The sequence below is a fragment of the Sander lucioperca genome, chromosome 20, assembly GCF_008315115.2.
Source record: "Sander lucioperca isolate FBNREF2018 chromosome 20, SLUC_FBN_1.2, whole genome shotgun sequence".
NCBI classification, from domain to species: Eukaryota; Metazoa; Chordata; class Actinopteri; order Perciformes; family Percidae; genus Sander; species Sander lucioperca.
The window spans coordinates 17,304,599-17,319,841 of record NC_050192.1 but is presented as its reverse complement, the minus strand read 5'-3'; the positions used below and the strand labels follow the sequence as shown (position 1 = coordinate 17,319,841).

The window sequence follows — 15,243 nt, the reverse complement described above, 5'->3', positions numbered from 1 at the left end:
ATCAGAACTCCATGGCAACGATCTGTTATACATGGTAATGGTCTGTTATATAGAAATACCAGATCACAGAATGAAGTGATTGACCAATCAAAATCAAGTATTCAACCAAGCCTTGTTGCAGTAATGTTAGTGGTAAATGTAATGACTTCACTTTAATAGTTTTCTAGCAAGTCTCCAAAAAGACACTGCATCGTAGACCTCAATAAGATAAGGAAATGAGGGCCTATTGGAGTGTTTAAGGCAATCTATGAATTTCACAAGGATTGGGACACTATATCAAATCACCCTTCCTTATAACTACCACTGAGTTCCTCAATTAGCCGATGTATATTATTGACATTCCCATATTTTTTTTTTTTATAATTTAGTTGTACTGGATAATTTCTACTTAGTTTAATTATTAACATGTGTTACATTGCTCATAATGATAGCTACCAAAAACTCCCCACTGTGAGAAAATCGTTTTTTATTCTGCTTTGTTCAACTGCATAGCCTAATATAACAGGCATTGACATTATCATGGTATTTATAATTCATTTGTACAACATTATTTATGTATATTTACTCAGTGTGACTTCCAAAATACCTTACATTGCGAGATTTTATCACAGTATGTACTGATTTGTTTGTTTGTAATGTAGCTTACTTTTCTCTCTTTTTTTCACTCTTATTTTTTCCTTTGTGTGTGATGTCCGTTTTTATGCTGCACTTTGTGCATTTTGTTATTAATGTTAGCGGCTTCGTTTCCGTGTGGAACTGGTAAACAAAGCTTGAACTTCAACAATCACATCTCTGTGTTTAACCTTAGTTGTAATTACCTCGCGTTAGCGTCTTTTGTCTGGGGGGTTTTATCAAACCATTTATGCTTCTAATGTCGTGTAACGTTAGCGTTACTGCAACACACCACGTTACTGCTAAATAAATGAAGCGAGGTGGCGGATACAATGTAGCTAGACCACGAGTCGATAAAATTCACGGCTGAAACGTCGTAACGTTAGCAAAGGCCTACATTAGCTAGCTTGTCTGTAGCCTAGTCTTAATTGAATATCAGTTAAATATAGGGTGACCAGACGTCCACAGCTGTCCCCGGAAATGTCCCTGGTTTTCACTGTGACTGATAGACCCGAAATTGGAATGAAAGAAAGAAAACATTGACCAAACGTAGTCGTGCGCCCTACACACGCAGGCTCAAGACAGCCAGAGCAAGCGCTGCTCAGAGCTCAGAGATGTAGAATGCCCATATTTTACGATGCTAAAATTGCTGTTTATTTACATGGAGTCTGGTGGGTGTAGTGAACGCAATTTCGCGGACATTTTATGTTTAAAAAAAGGATCTTACTCTTTAACAGAAAGGCCGACCTCCTTAGAAATCCTTTCCATAATGTTGTCAGACACTTAGAATATTAATTTGAGCCTCTCAGTGGCAAAACGAGCACTTTTATGAACGTAAAAACAAGCTGGACAATTGACGTCCTATTAACTTACTTTGTAGCTTGTTTCACCTTTGCCGACTGCAGCGATCTCGTTTAATACTGGACCAATGTCAAAGGAAAATATTTTTTCAATAGTTTTAATTGTATCCGATACTCAATGAGCTGTTGCAGAAACAAGCCCAGGTGTGAAGCAATAAAGCAGATGCTGTCAGATAAATGTAGTGCAGTAAACATGACAACATTTCCCTCTGAGGTGTAGTGGAGCACAAGTATGAAGTAGCAGCAGGGGTGATTCTAGGATCAGACCTTTAGGGGGGGCTCAGCCCCTAATGAGAATGTGACGCGGATATAACGCATGCAAAAGTGTTAACCCCCTTGCTGTGACAAATGGTTTGCAAGAAAATTAACATTGAACTTACATAAAATGTTATCATATTTGCATTCTGCACAAATATCTGCACACCCATTACTCTCTGTGAAATATCTCACAAACTCTTCACTCAACACATGCATCAGTACAACAAGCGGTTCCTGAGTAATCCGGTTTTGAAATTGCAACAAAATTTCTACATGGTCTCCAACTTTATAATTTAATCTCATGTAAACTATTTATGTCAGCACAGATATTTTTTGTAAATTGCTTAGCCAGTGTATCCCACCATAATGGTTATTATATTGCCAGATTCCAGACAATCCCACTTACTTATATATATATATATCCCACTTACAAATATGAATATATATTTCTACTGGTATGCTTCCTAGTGACATTAATGCAAAAATATGAAGAAAAAACTATTCCAGCTGTGTGTGCATGGTTATAATTCTGAAGTGCAAAATAGTTCAGGCTACAGCACAAATATTTCCATCCATAGATAAGAATAATCAAGTCTAACCTCTGAATTTCTTTTCAAAGTGCACCAGATTGATGCATTGAAACGTTAAAATAGACAAAATTTTCTTACAGGGGAGCATGCCCATGGACCCCCCTAGGGGGGCTTGTTGGGGCACTATTTGCAGAACGTTATCTTTCAATAGTGTGGATGCTCACATCTTCATAGTTATAGCATGGTTATCGTTCTTGGTGTAGGCAGTTTTCATTGTCATAGAACTATTCTATATTACTAGATTGTTGATGAGATGGGCCATACTCATCTAATCTTTCTCTTTGATTCTTTCGCATGTCAAAACAATTAGATAAATGACTTTCAGCAACCATGTGTTTTCATGTCAGTAAACAGACAATTGCTTGTTTGACTTGTATGTGTCTTGTGAATCTCTTGTGTGGGAGCGGTGGACCGGCTGGTGTGGAATGTCCTGAATGCTGGTATTAAAAATAGAATCAAAAATGGAGTTTGATGTAAGGAAAACCTTTACTTTAGATAAACCCTTTCACACAAAATCAAACAGGCAGGCACACACACACACACACACACACACACAGGGTCGGACAACTGAAGCCCTCTGCCTCTCTGTACTATACAGTGTCTCGCTCACATTATTAGAGCTGTGATTGGCTTAAATGACCAATTTTCAGGGTTGCCAGGGTTAACTGGACTCACAGAAAAACTGTGGAGAGAGAGAGAGAAAGCAAGAGAGAGAGAGAGAGAGAGAGAGAGAGAGAGAGAGCGATAGAGAGAGACCGTGACTTCACACTGACTGACTGACGGAGAGGAGAGCTCAATCAAGAAAATGGAACTTTAGCCGCATGAATTGCCATCAATTTATCACAGTGTTTGTAGAGGGAGAGAGGAGAGGATGGAAAGAAGTCGATAGAAAGATAATGGTCTTTGACTACAGCACCTTTTTAAATAAACAATTACACAGTGATATACATTCAATGAAAATACATCAATAGCAATATAAGAAGAATCAGTAGCAATATAAATGCTCAATGCTAAATCTAATTGCCATCTAATTTCCTCAGGCAAGTCATGCACAGTTTAGCTGACAAAGGGGTTGGATCATGTTGGTTTATTGGCATTTCATTAAACCAATCGCAATCGTCAATGGCGGCGCTAAGAGCCAGACACAGCAATGGTGCCGCTGCAAAACAGCCTTGAGAAGGAACTTGTTTTGGTGGAACGTGCTCGTTCAAATTAGTTTTAGTCGTGCAACAGAAAACTCAGATTGGACAGGTACGTTCAGCATCAATTTAATTTATGCAACACTTTACACACACTTACTACACACAACGATCCATTGTGCTTAACAGAACATGCACAGGAAAACAAAAACTAAAAGAAGGAACCAAAGACAATAGAAGAGAAAAACGGTGATGATAAATAGTAAGGTAATAATAATAGTAATGTCAATAAAAATAACTTCAGTTTTATTCTCATTGAGCTGGAGAAAATTTGTAGCTATCCAGGATTTGATGTCTTGAAGACAATTGTTATGTTCCTATCGTATCCAGGGGCGGAACAAATAAATAAACCCAGGGGAAAACCAAGGGAAAGGCGGAAACGGTTCAAGGACAAATCAAATAATGTATTGTTAAACTAACAAACAACTTAAAGCGATCTCCTCAAATGGAGACAATGCACAAAAAGTTAAAACAAGAGCTAAGTTAACTTCGACACAGCCGTTTGGACACACTGGTTTTATTGAGGTCAGTCAGATTGTTGTACTTATTAGGCTCTAGGGGGACGTAGATATGTGTATCATCTGCATAACAGTGAAAAGAAATGTGCTTTTGAATAATGTGGCCTATTGGAAGCAAATAGATGGAGAAGAGGTTCGGGCCAAGTATGGAACCTTGTGGGATACCACAGGACATGGGAGTAGAGGAAGAAGATAAGTTGCTAACACTGAATGATCTGTTGGACAAATATGAAGACAAGCATTTTAAAGCAGAACCAGAGACCCTTTAACATCCTGTTTCCTCATTATGTAAACCCAAAGACAGAGGAAGGTGACATACATCCGGCGAAAGGGAGTAATCCCCTAAATGAATCGTTGTCGATATTAGACTAAGACGACTTAAAACATTTAAACTTATGGAAAAATGCATGATATGAAATATTATTATCTTGACTATCAATAAAAAACGTGGTGACAAAGCTTGCATGTTCTTCAGTGATTCACTTCTGGAATTAAACAATGATCTAGTTTTTGTTATTTTACAAAGAAGATGACTTTGGTGGTGACCGAAAGAATAAGATTGGATAAATGAATCTGAAGTGAGTTTCCTTCGCAGGGTTGCTGGGCTTTAGGACAGGGTGAGGAGCTCCGACATTTACAAGGTGATTCTGGCATTGGCTGTTTGTTGGGGTGCTTCCTTTCTGGAGATTTTCTGGGCACATGAAACTGGGAGGAGACCCTTGGGCCAGCCCTCAACATGCTGGAGGAATATTTCATCTGGCCTTTAAAATCCCCTAGGATCCCCAATTTAGGGAGAATTGAGGTGGACATTGCTGGAGCAAAGATTGTCTGGGCTACCTCGCTTTGCCTGCTGCCACCACGACCCAGACTTGTATAAGCTACAAAAATGGATGGAAGAAAGATTGTATAACCTCAGTGACATACAGTACTCCGTTTGATTCAATTATCAGACAATGTCAACAGTCAACTTCATCGCAGAGAGAAAGAAAGTCCTTGGAAATGATTGAAAGTTAGCTGGAGAGAAAACAGATCCATCTAAATACAGAAAGCTAGAAACGTAGAGATACTCTCAGTACAGTTCACACACACACACACACACACACACACACACACACACAAACAATAATAGTATATAAGTTATAGGGACAAACAATAAGTATGTATGAGCTACTGTAAAGAGTAGATATTGCAAAACAAACAAGCCTGACAGACAATAACAAAAAAAAAAGTGTTCATTCACAAATATAAATTCAGAGATTGAACCCAAACATACCAGGCATCCCTTGCCAGGAATCAACAGATAACAATACTGAAATACAGACAGATGTAACTTATATTTATCTCCTGACTAAAAGTTTCGATAACAAACAGAAATAAGACTTGCAGGGATAGCAACACAGAGAGAGACACCACTGTGAGTGAACAGCAGAGCACCAACTTTTAACGCCGTAAGAAACCTCGGAGTCCTTCTCAACTCAAAAGTCTGTTTTGATTTTGATTTCAAACCTATTTCTGGGTGTCGGTAGAAAACTGGGCCCCATTTCAGAAAGCAGGTTTAGTGAAAACTCTGAGTTTGTTAACCCTGAGATGAGGGAAACTCTGGGTTTTCTGTTTCAGAAAGAGAGGCAGACTATAAAATGTTTTTTTTTTCTCAAAACTCATGGCATTTCCTTGCGCTGATGATCCCGTTGATGAAGAAGCTGCTTTACTTCGCATGGTGTTGTCGGGAGATGATATTGAAGCCCCGACATTTTAATTTTCAGATAACTTCTTATTTGAGCGGTATTGTTTTTCTTCCCAGTCTGTTATGCAGCCTATAGGCTACATAACCTTATCTGTCCTCATATCACTAACGTTACCCATCTTGGGCATGCTCTACATCCCAGCAGATGATTTGTGTCACATTCATTTTTTTTGAAAACGGCGGTTTTCTTTTCAACACTGGTGATGCAAAGCATATTAGTAAAGCCACTGTAGCGCCGTCAGAAGAGTGTGACTCGCTCTGAAACGTGTTGTAAATGTTTTGTATCCCTGGACACAAACCAGTAAGAGACATTAAAAAGGAGTTCCACAGGATTGCAGGTGAATGATGTAAACCCTTTGAAATAAAAGATTATGAATTATAATTCTGTTAATGATGGTGCTGCAGCCTCAGTGGGATTAGTAGACGAAGTACTTTTTTGCGCGCAGTATTGCACCTAAATGAAATAGATTATAGGTTCAATACCATTTCACCAGTAATATTAGGCTATACTTATGATAAAATATGATAGGCTACACCATAATGGAATATTTACTCTAGCAGCAATTTTCTCCCACGTAAAGTCTCTCTCTTTTGCAGCAGCCGCTGTGTTGTTTTTTTAACTTGCTCTATGTGCGCATGAGTATTTCCGCCGACCCGTTTGTTTGTGGTTGTTACCATGGTGAATCGTAGTAGCATAGCTCCATTCATACTGCCTTTTTATTGTGGTGGTGCACGCGAATGAACCTACTCTGAGTTGATTAAACCAACTCATATCAGCTGTTCTGAAACCGAAAACTCAGAGTTTCACATCTCAGTGTAAATCAACTCAGAGATCAGGGTTAAACTCAGAGTTTGTTAAACCTCCTTCCTGAAATGGGGCCCTGGACATATCAGTGTTGCCAGTGTATATATTATGTAGTCCTCCTGAGAAAATAGCCATGCAGAGATGGAGATTAGCAAACAGAATGTCTGACAGGGCAATATATCTCTCTAAATAAATAAATTACGACTCACCTGGTGCACTCATTGAATTTGAATGTTTTCAATGTCATTTTTTATCAGGAATGAGGCTTTAGAAAGAGATAAAGGGCACAAAATAAAACATACATACGCACTGTAAGCTGACTGCTTCTCCCTTTGCGCCGCAGTGACACTTTTTCCAAACTAATGCTATCAGGTGTTTGCACCCTTGCAGTCCTAGTGGTAAATGAGCTATAAACTATAAACAAATGGTGATGTTTAGTCCACAGAGCGGACAGGGAAGAACGTCCAAACTTTCTGCAAAGTTCAGTTTGAAGTTGGAGGAGGTGAGTCAATGAAGCAGGAGGCCGTGGCAGTCAGAGCCACCGCCACCGCAGCCACCGCTGCAAAGGTCTGTCGATACTAAATGACATTAACTGTGAACGGCAGCGATTCGTCCCATTGGATGTCAGCCCAAATGAGAAAAGTGTGTGTGTCTTAGTGTTTGTGCTTGTATATGTGAGTAAGTGAGAAAGCTATATTTAACCAACTAGTACAGTCTGAATGGCCCTCTAACAATTGGATTTCCCAGAATTACGGAGCCTTCACTGGGAAGGATTGACCTCCTTGTTAGGAATGGTGTGTATCTGCTCGTTATGTTCTGTGAACTCTGTGTGTGTGTGTGTGTGTGTGTGTGTTAGAAAGGAACTTGTTTTGGTGGAATATGTGTACAGTGGTGTGCATAAGTTTGCACACCCATGCTAAAGTTGACTAAAAAGAGGAATAAAAAAAAATCATCTTTTGGAAATTGATCTTAATGCCTTAATTAAAAAAATGAGGAAAAATCCAACCTTTAAGGACACCAATTTTCTTTGTGAATGAATAATATATCGTAAATAAATGAATGTTCTTCCTTAAACTACAGGGGGCATAAGTCAGTACACCCCTATGTTAAATTCCCATAGATGCAGGCAGATTTTTATTTTTAAAGGCCAGTTATTTCATGGATCCAGGATACTATGCGTCCTGATAAAGTTCCCTTGGCCTTTGGAATTAAAATAGTCCCACATCATCACATACCCTTCACCATACCTAGAGATTGGCATGGTTTTATTTCAGTTATCCTAATAGCTGGTTTGATTTGCATTGAGAGATGATTTTATGGAAAGTACCCCATTGTGATTGGTTTAAAGACAACCCCTGACTGTTTTTTCTCCTATGCAGTGACTGGTCAAACACAAGCCTCCAGTGATGCCCAAAAGAAAGGGAAGCTCAATTTTCCAAAAGATTTGCCTAGGGGGGATAGAGTCAGAGCGATGCAGACGTTTAGCAAGGATGCAGTTAAAAAAATGGATCCTTTAACATTGGCTCCATCTGAAACTGTTCACAACGAAGTGTTGGAGAAAACAAACAAATAATAAAGCTCAGTCTGCTTCTTCTGGGTCAAAAAGTAGCACCTTCCTCCTCCTCACTTAATGTTTCATGCATGTGGTGTTTTCTGTGTGTAAATACAAGGCCTCCCTGCTTTGTGTTAGCTTTAACCTTGGGAAATGAGGTTTATTGTTGTGGAAAACACCGCAGGGAGTCTGGTTTCATTAGCAGATGGGTAGGCAGCTGCCGTAATGAGCATTAAAAGCACAAGTGTGGTCAAGTCTGCTGATTTTTACCGCAAAGGACTTTTTAGAAAGTAGGTTAGGAACAATGTTCCTTTCAGAACCAGCAAGTCTAATCTTTTAAAGATTATTTTTTTGGGCATTTTAGGCCTTTATTTATATAGGACAGCTGAAGACATGAAAGGGGAGAGAGAGAGGGGAATGACATGCAGCAAAGGGCCACAGGGCGGAGTAGAACCTGCGGCCGTTGAGTCATGGAGTAAACCTCTATATCAATCAATCAATCAATCAATCAAACTTTATTTATATAGCACTTTACAGCAACCAGCAGGTATCCAAAGTGCTTAACATCGAAACCAAGAATAAAAACACATATCATACAATAGAGAGAACATAGAAAACAGTAAAATCAGAAATAGTTACAAAGAAACAGAAGAATGAAATTGTCACACCACTTCTACGTATTAAAAGCCAGACTAAACAGATAAGTTTTAAGTTTGGACCTAAAAAGAGCTACATCTGTAATAGTCCGAATATCAGGAGGTAACTTGTTCCAGAGTCTCGGGGCAGCAACTGCAAAAGCCTGGTCACCCCACCGTTTATATCTAGACCTTGGCACTTCTAAAAGTCGCTGGTTTAAAGAACGCAATGACCGGTTGTGCTCCCGCAAAGTTAAAATTTCAGACAAATACTCCGGGGCTAGACCATTTAAGGTCTTGAAAGCAAACAATAAAATCTTAAAATCGATTCTAAAATGCACAGGGAGCCAATGAAGGGTGTAGAGAACAGGAGTGATATTTGCACGTCTAGATGTGTTTGTTAAAAGGCGAGCAGCTGCATTTTGCACAAGTTGAAGACGTGAGATGGAGGTCTGATTTAGACCAACATAAAGAGCATTACAATAATCCAACCTAGAACTAAGAAAGGCATGAATAGCCTTTTCTAGATCGTGCCTGTTGAGGAAAGGCTTAACTTTAGCCAGGAGACGAAGCTGGAAAAAACTCATTCTAACAACATTACTGATCTGCTTGTCAAATTTCATGCTGCAATCAAAAGTAACCCCCATGTTTTTGACAGCTGACCTCGTGTAAGATGCTAGAGCTCCCAAACTCAAAGCTGGACCATTTTGCGTGCCTGAAGTACTGAAAATAATACACTCCGTTTTATCTTCATTCAAATTAGGAAAGTTTTCTGAAAGCCACAGCTTAATATCAGCGATACAACTAAGCAGGGAGTTTAGTGCGACACTGTCATTTGCTTTCATAGGCAAATAGATTTGCAAATCATCTGCGTAACAATGAAATAGCCCCTAAAGGCAGCATATATAAAGAAAACAGAATGGGGCCAAGAATTGAGCCCTGGGGAACCCCTGAGAAGAGGTCACCAATCATGATGGAAAAGCTCCTATTAGCCAATTATTCTATATATGGGCACCTGCTCTACCAGGTGAGCTACCCAGGCACTCAGCAAGTCTAATCTTAAAGGGATATTTCACCGCTGGAAAGCTGAATGTATCTTTAAATTGGGTCACTTATGTAGTATAAATGTGAAAGAAAACTGAAATTGGTGCCTTCTAGGCCGAGAAAAGCCAGGAAATGTGTTTTTGGCTCATGTGGATGAAAGACACCAAATCCCAGAATGCACTTGCTTCGCCGCTCTGAGTCCACTCCCAAGCCACGCCTACCGTTTACAGACAGACAGAGACGGTCAACTCAATTCAACTGTGTTTTATTGTCATTTCAACCATATACATGAAACAACGTTTCACTGTGGCTCAAGTGGTTACACAATTAAAATATATAAAAACGACATTATATACAAACGACATAAGAAAAAAATTATATGCTCCGTAAAGTTCAGCTAACAAATACTAGCATTAGCGCTTGGTAGGCTGTAAAACACATTGGAGACGAGACAGCAGGTCTCATATTTCAGACACTACAAAGTTAAACATTGTTTGTCGGGCTATTTCGTTTTTAAATTCACTTCTGATACTTTTTTAAGTGAGAAATCAACTATATAAAGTTCAAATATGGGCCATTTTACGAAAATTGATGGCTTATTGCAAATTTCGTAAGACGTATCGGACTTTAGGAGCTCCACACAGCCTGATAAGAAAGCGGCAACCTCCATACCCAATGAAAGTCACCGGTTCTCGGGTTTCATTAGCTGTGACTGTTCCTCCAATCCTATGTGTACAGATAGCAGCTAGTTAGCTTCATTTTCGGCATAACTTTCGTATATTTACAGTTTGAATTTTGTCACGCCACTTACATAACATCTACCCCAAGGTCTTGTAAAACGAACTATGGTGTCCGATTTCAATTTAATGAATTATTGTGAACATTAGGGGTTTCGTTAGCTGCAACTGTCCCTCCAATTCTATGTATATAGATAGCAGCTAGTTAGCTTCATTTTTGGCATAACTTTCGTATATTTACAGTTTGAATTTCGTCACGCCACTTACATAACATCTACCCCAAGGTCTTATAAAGCTACCTATGGTGTCCGATTTTAATTTAATGAATTTTTGTGAACATTAGGGGTTTCGTTAGCTGCGACTGTCCCTCCAATAGACACACATGATATGCTCCGTAAAGTTCAGCACCGCTGGTCTCCATAGCAGGCGGGCGAAGCTGTAGTCTGTCCTGCATATTCTCTGATCTGTACCAATGTATCCCGTTGGTACACATGTGCGGTAGTTTTAATGCACATAATTGTTCTAAAATTTCCTTCGGGATGAATAAATGTATCTATCTATCTATCTAAAGTTTTGATGCTGAGAAGCCACTAAGCTACGCGAAGATTCAAGATTGCTGACAGTCATTTTGGTTCGTGAGATTTCGGAGAATGCCGGAGTCCAACCCCCTACGGGCTACGCGGAAGTAGCTCTTTGTACTGGCTGTAGTCCTTTGCCTCTGGGCAAACATCTTCCGATGAAGCAAAAATCGTCGTTTTACATCATCGGAAGATTTTTTTGCAGACCCACAATACAGAGATCTCCCCTCTCAGGGGGACATGAGGGAGGGAAGCACAGTCATTCAAAAATACTACCGTGTTTCTACTGAGACAAAGCTTAATGCTAAATTGGTGAAGTATCCCTTTAATTGAACTTAAGATTCAACCGAACTGTCTTGAATGAACTCTATTTTCCACAAATCTCATACTGGTTATGTGTTTAATATTGGTGGATTGTAATTTGTTATGTATGTGCAATACACTCAGCACTTTATCAATTTATTTTGTCTCTCTTCAACCTACTTTATCGTCTTTATTCAGTTCATTTTTCAAATATTTTTCTTGTTGTATACTTCTCAGATTTCATATTTCCCATTTGCCTTATAGTGTTTAGTGTTACGTCTCTGAATCTAGTTGCCACAATAAATGATGGTGAAAGAATTATGTTGCTCTCCTGAATGTTTTTACACTATACAAAAAGTAAGTGATTGGTGATTTGTGTGTTAAAATGTCAATATTGATAAAACTGATTGATACATAACATACATAAACATTGATAACCACCAGATTTAGAAGAAATTTATAGTTAATGGTCCCCAGAGGCTGAATCCTTTATCTTTGGATCCACCATCTGGAAAATTTTGATTTATACAAAGTAAATCATTCAAAGTGATCATTCACGCTGCCACTGACAACGCCCCATTTCTCCTCTCTTATGTTCTATCCATCCATCTGTTCTTTGCATATTTATCCCTCCCCACTCTCTAGTGCACAGTTGGCTGTCAAGCAGCCATCTAAACATCTTCAGAGGAAAAAATAATCGTTTCTATCACACAGCCGGCAGTTTGTTATGCCATATGTTGAAAACAAACGTCCAACACTAGAGACGATATAGCAGATTACTTTAAATGATGCACGACACAGGACACACACAGGAAAAGGTTAAACAGTCAGACTCGAGTTTACGTTTCCGCTGCTCACCTGTTGAGATTGTCAGACATGCCTCGAAGAGTGACAGTGCAAATTAACATTCAAACATCTTCATGACAAGATAAGAAGAAATATGCTGTTTCTGCTTCAGGTTGTGGTTCATGTTGGAGAGACAATTAATAATTAAGAATCAAATTCTGTAAAATAAAAGTAGAATGCTTCCACGGGCTAAGAACAGTAAGAAACGAGACTGTCCTTCCCCGAAAAACGACCACATAACAACAAAAAACACACCGCAAACTGAAGCACCGCAAACTGAAGCACCGCAAATTGCTGCGATGCGCAATGAAGAGGAGCCATTTTCATTTTGGCGCCCATGTTATTCTATTTATCCACCCATGCTGGCTGCGATCAGGCACGGAGTGACTTTGTTAGCCCACGCGCTGCAACGCCGGCCCGCGCGCTGCAGCGGCTGCGCCAGCCCAGGCGCTGCAGCGATCGTTTCCGCATATCCTCCATTTATTTATTTAGCTGTGAATGTGTCAAGCCAGGCAGGTAATCACATACAGAAAGACCACAGTGCAGCTGGATACTTAACAAAATAAACCAAATTTCAAAATAAAACACAGAGGTTTATGGGGATTTTAGCGGTTTTGACTTCTCAGCTGTGTCTACAGTGAGAAACGCAATCAGGCACACGGAGAGACAGACAGACACACACATACACACCCAAACACTCAATGGGAGGGAGAGAGAGAGAGAGAGAGAGAGAGAGAGAGAGAGAGAGAGAGAGAGAGAGAGAGAGAGAGAGAGACACGTTTTGTAGAGTGGAGAGGAGAAGGATTGCTTTGTGACCGGCGCGGAGAACTGCCAGGCGCGCGATCAGGCACGAATTTACGCTTCACGGCTTTTCGCGACGCTTCAGCGCGCGGTGTGTTCCTGGCGTCAGTCGTTTATTCAGCAGCAATTACAACTTATATTTACATTTATAGTGGCAGCGCCCTCCAGTGGCCATAGTAGTTATGACTGGAGCAAAGTAGGAAGTAAGGTGACGAAGTATAAGAGCGCCAAATATCCGCATAAGGAGGTAGGCTGTTGTTTGGAGCACTTGTTGGGAGAAACTGCTCATTTTACACCACCCACATGTGAGGAATGCAGCAGTTTGAGCTATTTTTCCATGAGTTTGTTGACATTTGCGAAGATTTTCTTTTTCCCAAGTGGCAGATATTGCAGCTGTCACAAATTCCCTGTATGTTTCTACTTGTAATTACAGATAGGAGTCTGACAGCTCCCACTTTACAGACCCTTTCTTCCAACAGCAAGGCATGACGTGAATGTGGCATAAACTTTAAAAAATAATTCTGGCACAAATGGATTTTGGTTTTCTGAAGCTCTTTGACCTCCAAATGACCCTTTTGTGCCCTTTAGTCTTTCATGCTTTGTGTTTTATCCAACACCAGCAAAATGTTCAACTGGACAATACAACTGTTGCATACAAACAGGCAGAGTGAGACAGTGGCCAGGCTCTTGTTGCTTACTCAATTCATTTGTATTTTATCACAATGTGCTCGGCAACACAAAGCACCCTGCCTTCTGTTGGAGGAAAAGCACAGTGAATTATTTGATTCATCTAAAAGCCATCACTGGCACAGCTCCCAGGGTTGGTGTGGACAGGTAGAAATGAATTAAATCCAATGTTTTGATGAATGAAATCGTTCTCCGGAGCATTACTCTTCACAGGAAATATTATTTTTGGCACAATGATGGGCCTCGTTTTGGGCAAAAAAGTAATGTTATTTCCGAGGCTGTTTCTTGTTTAGATTTAAGGGGCATTTTATCAACAGGCAATTGATAGCATAGACTTGATGCACTGCTGGAAGCTGATTATCCCTCATTTATCCCCCACCTCCCAACCTGCGCTCCTGTGTTCACCTGGCACAGCTGTACCTGATTATCTCATTAGGCCTTGAGTGGGTTTAGTCTCTGGCTTTAGTTCCTCTTGGCTGAATTGTGTTTGTTTGGTTCTGGCGTGTTGCGTGATCTGATCGATTGTTACGTGGCCACTTTTGGTTCCTCTAAACCAGGGGTCTCCAACCTTTCTTCATCTAAGGGTTACTTTAAAGTAACGAGAGTGGCCAAGAGCTACTTGCATCACATCGCTTTCATTTATTTACATAACACACATAAGCTGAATGAAGCTACTGTTTGCTGAAATTGCAATAGCCATTCTCTGGCCTCCAGGCCTTCGACCTTTTTCCAGAAAATTCCCTACACTTATGAAAAATCTTATCTTCATGTCAAGGTTCTTTTTAGCCCACATAGTTAGCTACATCACTGAAAATATTCCCATCAGGTTCCAAGAAAAAATTACCACTTTACACGTCTATGGCCCACAAAGTTAGCTACCTCACTTTTAATATTGGGGTAATTTTTTGTCAACCTATCTGCGAGCTACTGGAAACCTGCTCACGAGCTACCAGTAGTTCGAGAGCTACTTATTGGAGACCCCTGCTCTAAGCTATTTATTTTTCATACATACCGGTGTTGTAGTCAACACCACCTAAACCAAGACCAAGTAATCACCAAGAACAGAGTGTATCTGGACCGAGACAAGACCGAGACGGAGACTGCATGACACACATAAAATGTGGAAAATGCTAGGTACTCCTCAAACGGAAGATCTGAAAGACAAAACACCCCCAGAAAACAAGTTAAGGTTCTTCTTCATTCACCTATTTTATTGCCATAAGTGTATCATGAGAAATTACTTTATAAATTAATCAAAAGGCAGTTATTGGGGCGGCCTGTAGCTCACCCAGCAGAGTGTGCGCCCCATGTGGGCTGAGTCCTTTGCCGCGAGTCATCCCTTCTCTCTACCCCCTTTCCTGTCTATCCACTGTCACTATCAAATAAAAGGGAAAAGCTCCCCAAAGAATAATCTTGAAATTGGTCTCGAAATAATTTAAAATTAAACTTTATCTTAGATCGTGATAAGAGAGAG

General features: G+C 40.0%; 1 long non-coding RNA gene across 1 annotated transcript; it reads right to left on the bottom strand.

The window, feature by feature from the left end:
• Positions 1-299: 299 nt before the first annotated feature.
• LOC116053350 lies at positions 300-14,864 on the bottom strand. Its single transcript, XR_004105806.1, has 3 exons — positions 14,782-14,864; positions 14,182-14,183; positions 300-311 (listed from the first exon to the last, which is right to left on the bottom strand). It is a non-coding gene; the product is annotated as an uncharacterized LOC116053350 (long non-coding RNA).
• Between the last annotated feature and the right edge of the window lie 379 nt (positions 14,865-15,243).